The sequence below is a fragment of the Strongylocentrotus purpuratus genome, unplaced genomic scaffold, assembly GCF_000002235.5.
Source record: "Strongylocentrotus purpuratus isolate Spur 01 unplaced genomic scaffold, Spur_5.0 spur5_scaffold_6, whole genome shotgun sequence".
Lineage (NCBI taxonomy): Eukaryota > Metazoa > Echinodermata > Echinoidea > Camarodonta > Strongylocentrotidae > Strongylocentrotus > Strongylocentrotus purpuratus.
The window spans coordinates 713664-725526 of NW_022145612.1; positions in this window are offsets into that span (position 1 = coordinate 713664).

Consider the following 11863-nt stretch of genomic DNA (forward strand, 5'->3'; position numbering starts at 1 on the left):
CTACTGGAGTTTTAGTGCAGTGTAGTCGGAATAAAAGCCGAACTATATATAATAACTATAATGGTCGACTGATTCTGATCAAGCCGATTTAGCTTTTCCTCACTGAGTAAGTTCCAGGAAGCATGAAATCCCATGAAATTTAGATCTTCTTAATCAGATCCTAGGTCATTAAAATTGTACATGTTCTCTCGTCGTCAAAACGTTAGTACATTTTAACTGTTCCGCGTTCTTTCCCTTACAATCAACTTCCAGGCAACAACCAACAACCAAGCTTTGCGTTTAGTTTTACCTCATATAAAAACTCCATCAATCATCATAATTATCCCCATTCTATTTTATTATACAGTCCTTAATGTTCAAGTAACTTGCAATCCAAATAGATTATTCATTGAATTTAAGGAATTATATTGAACTTGAGAGAGGAAGAGGAGTCTGCAGTCTGTCCGACCACTGAAAAGCAGATAGGCCTACTTGATTGAAATAGCGGGGGAAACTAGGTGAAAATAAAAGAGAAATAGCGTATAACAGATGAAAATGATTGCCGCGGCCGGAGGAAAGGAACCTTGAGAGCCGGAGAGTTACTGAGCGTTTTACTAGTGTGGATCATAAATGGGGCCTATGATAACGAGAGAGAGGAAAGAAGAGAATAAATCGTTGAAGAGAAGAGAGGAGTCTAGTCAAGGCCAAGGAAAGATGAAAGTTTAGTTTGAAATGTTATTACAGAGAACTATACATTTTTAGATAATATCAATACCCATATACGTTTGTTTAAAAAAAAACGCGCTTTTTGTTCTTTGCGATAAACCTTGGAGGACTTAATAAGCTGATAATTTCATGATTGTAAATTAATCGGTTTATTGTTCTTTGTAATACTCCCTGGAGGACTTCAGAGGCGGGTATACGGTAATACCACCACCCCTATATACGAGATATAGGCCTACGTATACGAGATGGCGGTGGGAGGGGTGGTGAGGTGAGGGGGGGGGGGGGGGTCGATAAGGGGGATAGTGCATTGATAAATTCCCGGCCGCTCCACTCAGTGTTATTTAGGGTATACGCATATGCATGTTCCCTCCTTTTGAAAACCCCAGTAAGTCCGGTATGTAAAGTCTTTTTTTGTGTATGTACGAGCCGGACTTTGGTGCGTGAAAAGTACCCCTTTACCGGACATTTTGGTAACACGCATGGTATCCCTCCGTTCACGGAGTGGGGGGGGGGGGGGGATAAATTACTACGATTGAAAATTGATATTGTATGTAAATTAATATGATTTTTGTTTTGTTTTTGGCCCCGAACAGGCCATTTTGAAAATACGAAATAGGCAATCCATCTGTTTGTCTATACTTTACTTTACTTTACACATTTCCTTTCTTATAATTTGTTTTATTTGTATGTTGTTAAAACTTGTATGTATAAATGTATTTTGGAAATAAAAAAAAACAGACAATTGACAATTCTTGAATTATATTTGTGACTCGGAGGTGCACTCGATAGCAGAAAGATAGTTGAGCAAAGGTTGAAGGAGAGAGAGGGAGAGAGAAAGGGAGGGAGAGAGAGAGAGAGAGAGAGAGAGAGAGGGAGAGAGAGAGGAGAGGAGAGAGAGAGAGAGAGAGAGAGAGAGAGAGAGAGAGAGAGAGAGAGAAGAACAAAAGAAAGCAACTGCGTTGACAGGGGGGTGGTGTTCCCTGGCCATTGTTGGTGCCCCCCCCCTCCCCCATGTGCTACGTGCTGCTCTGCCGAATCGAAAAGAGCAAATGAAAAAACAGAAAACGCCATTGAGGGGGAAATCACTAATCATGAATGTCCTAAGGCAGTAAATGTAGGCCTTTACACATAACTTATTGTTTTACTTTTTTCTGAAACCTTCAATCCACTGATCTCGACGAAAACCGAAGAAGATGTGTAGACTCTTCACAAGGTTGATCGCAAATTCCCCGGGCTTTCATGTAAAAAAAAAATACGCCACCGATATGCATGATACGTGTATCATACGAGGCCGAGGGAGCCGAGTTAGCCAGCTAGCTCTGTACTATTTGCGCTCCATCGCTTGAATTGGCTGCTGTGAACTAACATCAATCGTGAAGAACAGTCCTGTCCACACATAGGAGCATCACTATCCTGACTGTGTAGTAAAACAGGCAACACTGGCACCAGTACATTAACGCAACTTTACTATAATACTACACTACGATGCTGTAAAAGCACTTATAATCAATTACATGGGATATAACCCATCACTAATAAATAAACAATGGAACTTACAAGTTTCGTTTGTGTAAATTTCCTTGGTTTCCAGACATCTGGCCTACTTGTTTGCTTATAGCCCATCCGCAATTCAGATAACGTGCGCCATTTTCGGATTTTATGACCCTTATTTTTACGGCCGCTACGTCCGAATATATGTATGTTGATATGGACGCGATCGGTTGTGTACACTAGCTCAGCGGTAGGCTATTGCGTACGAGCGTTTTTAGAGTTTGGTATTAAATACGTATACATGACTCTGCAGCGTTGCTTTTTGTCAAATAGCGCCGTTTACGACAGATCTGTCCCCGAAAGCACTTTGAGCAATTCGTAATAAGTACATTAAAATAGAATTTGTAAAGAAATTAATGACTTTTTAAAATCATAATTCTTTCAGGATAGGGAAAGAAGTCATAAATATCATTTTAGCCCAACTGAGCCGACAGGGGTGGCGGAGCATTACTATATAATTCCAAAGTATAATATTCAATTTAAGAATTGTGGGGTCTTAATAATAATAATAATCGGCATTTCTATAGTCTATCTTGAAATTCTATTCCGAGGCGCATTTATTATTACCCCATCTTTACCCTAGCTACCATTACAGTGCGAACAATCAAATAAATTAAAGAAACAGTTGCTCTGTCTCTAACTTACTTTGAATTAGGGGCGCATATAATGATATCAGATCCATGAAAAAATATACAGAAGAGTCTTTCAATCTTCAACTATCTGTTGTTGATTGGTCACGAATAACTGACTGTACAGATGTAAATGAGGCATGGTCAATATTTCAACATGTTTTTATCTCAAATTTGAATATGATAGCGCCACTGAAACGGATAAGAATAAAACAAAGATCAGAAACTTGGGTGACTAAAGATATTCTTTCCCTAATTCAAGAGAGAAATATAGTATACAAAAAATGGAGGAAAAGAGCAAAAGATGAGAAGCTCTATAAAAGATACAGAGTATTAAGAAATATGGTCCAAAGAGAGGTGAAAAAGGCTAAACTCGATTACTTACAAAACAAGATAGAAGAAAATAAACAAGATTCGAAAAAACTTTGGCAGAATCTAAAAAGCTTAGGATTGAAAAATAAGAAGCGAAAAGAACAAGAATCTGTCATTAAAATTGATGGGGAATTATGTCATGATAAGATGGCCATCGCTGATGAATTCAATTCTCATTTCACAAATGTGGCTGCCAAATTAGTAGACAAACTCCCCCCTTCCAAAGACTTTTTCAGCGCAGACAATGATTGTATTCGTGACTTTTACGAAAGAAAAGGTGTACGTGAAAACAGCTTCGAGTTATTACCAATCAGTGAACAATTTGTTTTCAAAGAGTTACGTAAGTTGAATGTATCAAAAAGTACTGGGTTAGACTTGATTCCAGCTAAATTTCTAAAAGATGGTGCGAAGGTTTTATTTAAGCCTCTAAGTTACTTAATGAACCTATCTATCTTGACGAGTATACTTTTCCAGAAGATATGAAAATAGCAAAAGTGACTCCACTTTATAAAAAGAAAGATAAAACTGATGTTAGCAACTATAGACCTATTAGTGTTTTAAGCGTAGCATCAAAGATTCTAGAAAAATCGGTCTGTGTTCAAATTGAAAGATACTTCAAAGAAAATGATATAATTTATGAATTTCAATCTGGTTTTCGACATGATTATTCGACTGAAACATGTCTAATTCATTTGACTGATTATTTGAGGAGAGAAACTTCCCAAGGACGCTTTGTTGGTATGGTGCTCCTTGATCTGCAAAAAGCTTTTGATACAGTTAATCATTGCGTCTTATTGAAGAAGTTACAACTAATGGGTTTTGATAAGGCAAGTTTAGATTGGTTCAGATCCTACTTATCTAATCGGCACCAAGTAGTGGCCATTCATGATATTCGTTCCAAACTAATGCCTATAACATGCGGTGTTCCTCAGGGAAGTATTTTAGGCCCAATTCTATTTTCAAGTTATATAAATGATATGTGTATTTGTATAAAAGACTTCAAACTATTATTGTACGCAGATGACAGCGTACTACTCTATTCAAATCCTGATCCTAAATATATTGAGGAAAAGCTCAGTGAACAGCTGTCTACGTGTGTCGATTGGATGACTGATAATAAGCTTTCTTTACACTTGGGAAAAACAGAAAGCATTTTATTTTGTTCTAAAAGTAGTTCTAAAAAGTCATTTGAATTCAAAGTGACACACAATAATCAAGCAATCAAGAGAAAAGAGTCTGTGAAGTATTTAGGCATTGAGTTGGCTAGCGCAATTTCATTTTCATCTTTAGTAGAATCAGTTGTAAAAAAAGCAAATTCTCGTCTGAAATTTTTGTACAGATATCAAAGTTGTATGGATTTAAAAGCAAGACGTACACTCTGTTTTGCTCTTATTCAATGTTTATTTGACTATGCTAACCCTGCATGGTACAGTAACATAAACAAGTCAGATCAAAAGAAGTTGAAGATTATACAGAACAAAATGGTGAGATTTATCAACTGTTCTGGTCCAAGAACTCATGTTGGCTATAGCGAACTTTCTAAAGCTGGTTTTCTTGAAGTCGACCAAAGATCAAAACAACTCGCATTGCATCACGTGCATAAAATATATCATACTAGGGCGAATCATTATATTCGATCCAACTTCGATCTTGTTACTGACGTACATGATTATAATACAAGAAATAGACGATTCAACTTTAACTTACCAGAAAGAGTAGGTAGTATTGGAAATTCGTTTTATTACAATGCCATAAAACATTGGAATTCCCTTCCCAATGGTGTAAAAGAAATAGGAAACTATGATCATTTTAAGAGGAAATTAAAGGAATACCTAATACTTGACAGTCAGAGAAGAGAAGTGAATGACATGTTATATGATTGAAATTGTTATTCTTCTGTCGGTTCATACTTTTTCATGTTGTATATACTTATGTTTTCGTACGTTATAGAAATTCTACAAATTCATCATTATTTTCCTCTTCTTCCTTCTCCTCTTTTTCTTCTTCTCCTTCTTCTTTTTCTTCTTGTACTTAATATCATTTCTATCATCAGTTTAATGTTGTTATTATTATCTTTAATAAGTAGTTCTTTTAATTTTCTTATCTGTCTGTAAATATTACTATTTTAATTTATTAATTGTATACATGTCTGTAAGGGACCCCACTGGAAATAAGCTCTCGAGCTTTCGTGGGTTATCCTGTTCAAGCTGACTTATTTTTGATCTGTTATTATTGTATATTGTTGTATATTGGAAGCTTGTCGAATAAAAATCAATCAATCAATCAATCATATTGTAGAGAAAGGAAAGGGGGCACTCAGTTATCACTGGAAGGGAAAGTTTACTTATTACAAGGAAAAGGGGCACTATTCCTATGTAAAAAGGGTCACTTTCCCTATGTAAAAAGAGGCACTCTTGAGACACTTGGGGGGGGGGGGGGGGGGGGGGGTAAGAGGACACATTTTTTTTTTTTTTTTTGGTCTCGAAATTTGAAAATTTGACATTTTGCTCCGTTGGGGGGGGGTAAGGTCAGCTTTTTTAGGTCAACCGTGGGAATTTTTTTTTTTTTTTTTTTTTAAATAAAAAAAAAAAAAAATAAAAAATAAAATCCAAAAGGGGGGGGGGGGGTTTAGAGAAATTTAGGGGGGGTTTACACGAAAAAAATTACCAAATGGGGGGGTTTAACCCCCCAAAACACCCCCCCCCCCCCCCTGTGTACGCGCCTGTCACAGCCTATCTATCCAGTGAATTCCTAATTTGAGTGCACTGTATATTCTGTTGCATAATCGTCCCTTTCTTCTCATTTTTTTCTCTCTCATAATCGTAACTTTCTCATAAATTAGTAGATTTGTTATTTATTTCTTCCAAATTCGTACAGTGTTTATTATTTTGTTTGACTTTTATTTGTCATTGAATTAAGAAAGTAAAGTAAACTAAACTGAGCAATGATGAAAATTATTAAAAATTGTAATTCCTGACAGATCTATCATGCACGTACTCAGCAACTGACAGCTCTCTTTTCCACATACCCTCTGGAATCAACTGCCCGGAACATCCGTACAGCACTCGCACTTGTCTAGACACTTGAAGAAGCACTTGAAGCAGTATTTTTCAAACCTTTATAGCATCATGCATGTGAAGCGCTGTGTCTTGTGTGAGAGCGTAACTTATAGATATTATCATTATTATCATTAACATTAACTAGTCATGCTTTCTAAGTTATTTATATACATACTAGTAGGCCTATATGTAAATGTATGATTTGTGTGTGTATCGTAATACAAGAATGAGCTCATGTCACATTTTTAAAAAGTTGGTCAGGGAGTAAATAAGTTATCTCATATTCGCATTATCATGTACAATATCGAATCACATGTCATTTTTGTTATACGAAACAATATGGGTAATGAGGAAAATTAATGAAATGTGATTTTTAATTGTTGTGGTGTATTTGTTATTGTTGTAAATGCTGAATACCGTTTTCATTGTAAGATAATGGCAATTCGGTTTTGCCGCCGCGATGTATTATGTTATCGTTCTGTTATATTTTGTGTGCATTGAATGAAAAATGAAGTAACTTTCAAAACACCAACAAATATCCAAATAAGCTTCCTCTCAGTTTAAACAATATAATAAATTATTTCGCTACTTTAAAGAAAATCCCATATATTTTTAAGTCGCATCGTGAAGGGTAAGATTGTATTATCTTCTCGAATTTACTGAACAATCTATCTGTAATCGACCAATAAATTTCAGAGAAGTAACATGTACTTTTATAAGTTTTATCTTTCTAATTTTTTTTTAAAATTAGAAACAATCATATTATGAAAAGAGGTAAGATTTTTTTGTTGAACTTTACAAGCAACAGTTTACAATAACGGTTCTTGAATCACTTCGGTCGAAGCAACGACTTGACCTTGATCAGGACTAGTTTTCTTTTTCGAAGGGGGCCGGTGTTTGCAAACCACCTTCTTGTATTGTATTGATATTCATATTGGAGGGTTAAATGGCTTTTGTCTATTTTAAATGATGGGACATAATTATTTGTCAGGTGGTGGGGCAGTTATATTTGGTTAGCGTCAGTGTTCATTTGCGAATCCGAATGGATTGATCATGATTTTTCCGACTCCTTTGTTTACTGTCTTTAGTTGGTGATGATTATATTATATGCCAACTGATATATCAGTTCTGGTATCATAATGGCTGGTATAAACAACCACATGATATTTAAAAAATAGAATGTGTGTTCACCAGGTTACTTACCAAGGCTGAGAGGAGAGCAATCGATAAAGCAATATCAAGAGGTAGAGAGAGGGTGAGAGCGAGAGAGAGAGAGAGAGAGAGAGAGAGAGAGAAACCCTTGAGCATTTTGAAGTGCGATAGGGATCACCATTTAAGTTTTTGACAATGTAAAATAAATCAAATTGCGCTCAGTTGTGATGGAAAATTCACAATGTAAACATTTATTTCTATAGAGAAGCCAAAACATCAACGTGTAGACTTCCAAATGTGTTTAATACACCGTCACACTTTTTTGAAGGAAAAAAACATTTACATTTCAAATTTGATCTATTTTGTACATAGTGTTTACAAAAAGTACACAAATACAATGAACAGTTTCTATTCTACTATAGAAACAAAAATATAAATGTAAATACCTGAGGAACACATGTACAAAAATACCCTATGTCAATGACACCCATCAGTTGGTGACTTGTGTTAAAAAAAAAAAAAAAAAATTGCTTTCTCTTTTTTTCCACAGACAAAGCACACCAGTCAATACCATTAAAGGTAATACAAAGTTTTGGGAAATTTTGAAAATTGGGTGGATGGTGAATCTTTACAATTTTGATATATTTGGATGCCCCTGTGGATGTATTATAAGCACTACAAAAATTAAACCCTAAAACACTTCTGATTTCGAGAAAAATTGAATATAAAAATTTACCGGTGCTCCCGGTAAATTTGGATAAATTTCAAATAGCGCCTATATGGCCGTACAATGGTAGCTGCGACCATGAACATCTCGAAATATGTAGTTGTGATATATGATTTCCAAACGGGAATAGCTAATCGGTCGATTTTAGTCAAGAAACATTGTTTCATAGCTAAATTGATATCTTGACCTTGAGAGGGAGCTATACAAAATAAAGAGTTTATTATTTATAATTTCATAACTTTAGACTCGATTTCAACCGGGACAATGATCAATAAATATTGTAGGAACGCATATGCTTCCAATATGTTAATTTGAACAAAATTTATGACCCGATACCAAAACTTTGTATTACCTTTAAAACCTTACTTATTGCAACAAATTACAACATGTACATGAAAGCATCCACATTTTGAACACGTATTTTTTGCCTTTTATCTAGTATACAAACAAAATGGTCTTCTTTAATATGTGTTTTTACATTAGCAAGCTGACGTAACCGAAACTTATAGACAACCAGATTCCAGACTAGATTTCAATTCAGAGTCGGGATCCAAAAAATACCGCGTCCAATCTATAAAAAAGAAGAAGCTTATAGGCCTTTTTTTTTGGTTACGCATGCGAATGCAGCCATCAATTTATATTTGACCGAGACCCCTGGGCAAATCCCTTTGTCAAGCGTCATTATTTCTGAGATAAGGAGAGTATAATGTTCAATAATTTGCTTTACAATCATGTACATCGGACTGTAAAAGCTCTCATGAACATGCATAATGCTTTTATTAACTTCAACAATAAGTCTTCTTGAAATGAACAATTCGTGACGTGTATGGCTAGCATTATTCTAAACTGTAACATAAAGACTATTATTTTCACCATACATTTTGTCATCATTTTTCATTACGGTTATGACGTTTCGGAAAGAATTTATCTCTGATTTCTAGATTATTATTTTTTTGCCCACCCGGTAATAAAAGAACACGTAAATCATTTAATAGTATATATGAATAAAATAAGTACGATAGCGACTTTTCATTTCCCATTACTTTATTTTATGGACTATCTCCATAATTTCTCCATGATAAATATTCCGAGGAAAGAAACTTGATTCTATATAGACAAACAAAGAGTGTAAAGTTTTAGTGGTTGTATTTATTTATTTCTGATAATGGGTACGTCGCACATTATTACCAATTTGATGGTCTTCCATGAAGCCCTGTTTGGTAAAAATAAAAAAAAATAACAGCAGCAAAAACAAAATAGATAAATACACAAGCATATAAACAGGTAAAATACAAATTAATTGGTATCCTCATGAAATAACTAATCATTCAAGAATTATCCTTGGATCATATACAAAAAATGTGTTAAAGGAATTTTCAATTTTATTAGAAAATACATTTAACAAAATGAAAATAAAATAAAGAATAGATAATAACCACGTATTTAAAAGAATGAAGACAAAAAAATATTGAAAATATTGAAAACGTACATTTGTTATAATCTGATATAGCTTTATAGACACGGGCAGTGGCGTACGCATGATTTTTTCAAGGGGGGGGGGGGGGTTAACATTTTGAAATCGGGCTGAAAATTTCGCAACGTGGTGGTTGTCCTAGGGGTAATTTTTAAGGTTGGTGGTAATCATCCTATAGGGGTAATTGTCCTGATACGAAACATCTGACCACAAGGCCTTCAACTCGTTATTTTTATCACCGACCCACCCAAGCCGTCGTCATAAACGTGATAATAGGGACTTTTATATTTGCACGTTGACAGCTTTGACTGCAACGTGTGACGTCATTTTAAGGCACTGCGCATGCGTCACGTCGTCTCAGTCAGCGATCGAGAATGCGTCAACCTTGATTTTCCTAAATCTAGTACGGTACTAGTATATATGCCGCGTGCGCATACAATATACAGTTCCCCAGGTAGACAAAGGAACATCCCTTCCCTGCTATTCACCTGTTAAACACATTTTTACATAATAGCAGTGAAGGGATGTTCTACCACAGCAATATGCCATTTTCGTAATGTAACCAAATTGAATGCATAGGTCTTTGTGAAGTGCCTCAATACAAACTATTTCATTCACCTGATAATAATAGTATTTCAATAGACAGAATCCTAACTGCATACATCATTGTTGCCAGGTTTGACAAACATTATGGCTTGACCTACCTAGCAACACTTAATATATGCAGTTGCATTCTGACTATTGAAATACTATTATTCCTATCAGGTGAATGAAATAATTTGTATTGTGCACTTCACAAAGACCTACGCATTAAATTTGGTTACATTACGAAAATGGCCTATTGTTGAGGGTAGAATGAGGAACTGTATATTTTGTCCTCTTTCTTTGTCTGTTATGTTCATAGTGTTACTTCCTGCATGCATGTATATCGTCGAAAGCAATCTAAAATATTTCTAATTGTAGTCAACATGGGCAGTTGAGTACGTCAACACGCATGATCAGTCGGCGTTCGTCGTGTTCTCGTCCACTCAATCTAAAAGTCCCTACTAGTACTTGGCTAGGTCGTGATATAAACATAATGCGGTCTGCCTTTTGGTCCGGCATGGATATAATTAGGCGAATGCCTCTTTGTTGTTAGTATTGCCCATCGATATTTCATCTCTCTTACAATTCTCATATATACCCACTTCTCATCACGACTCTCGACTGTTAAAGGTATTACAAAGTTTTGGTATGGGGTCATGAATTTGGTTCAAATTAACATATTTGAAGCATATGCGTTCTTACAATATTCATTAATCGTTGTCGCGGTTAAAATCGAGTCTAAAGTTATGAAATTATAAATAATAAACTCTTTATGTTGTATAGCTCCCTCTCAAGGTCAAGATATTAATTTAGCTATGAAACAATGTTTCTTGACTAAAATCGACCGATTAGCTATTCCCGCTTGGAAATTATATATCACAACTACATATTCTGAGATTTTCATGGTCGCAGCTAATATTGTACGGCCATAGGCGCTATTTCAAATTTATCAAAATTTACCGGGAGCACCGGTAAATTTTTATATTCAATTTTTCTCAAAATCAGAAGTGTTTTAGGGGCTAATTTTTTTTAGTGCTTATAATACATCCACAGGGGCATCCAAATATAACAAAATTGTAAAGATTCCCTATCCACCCAATTTTCAAAATTTCCCAAGACTTTGTATTACGTTGCTTTACTGTACGATCCGACATAATGGTGCATAAAATAATCAGAACTTTAACGTTATGAACGACGTGTTATTTTGTTGTCTGTTCGCCTACTCCTGGCATCAATTCAATATGATGGTAACATGGTTGTAACGGACAATCATTTCTACAACTTTTTACAACTAAAACATTGAAAGAAAGAAAAAAAAACATGTATGCATCTTACTACAGAAAGGTTCGTTGGCAGCAAACACATAATGAATTGAACGCAAGATTTCATCAGCAACTGAAAATCAACAACAAAAACTTATGCACAACTCTAGACTATTTTACATATTGTCAACTATAACAGCACGTTCACTATTCGCTACAAAAATATGAAGAAAAAAAATAAATATTTGTAATGTATAAAACATATTATGAATATATAAATCTACTGGAGAAACCAAGGGTCTAATGCTTTATCTTTTTTCATCTTTTCCGAAACTTGTATGTAAACG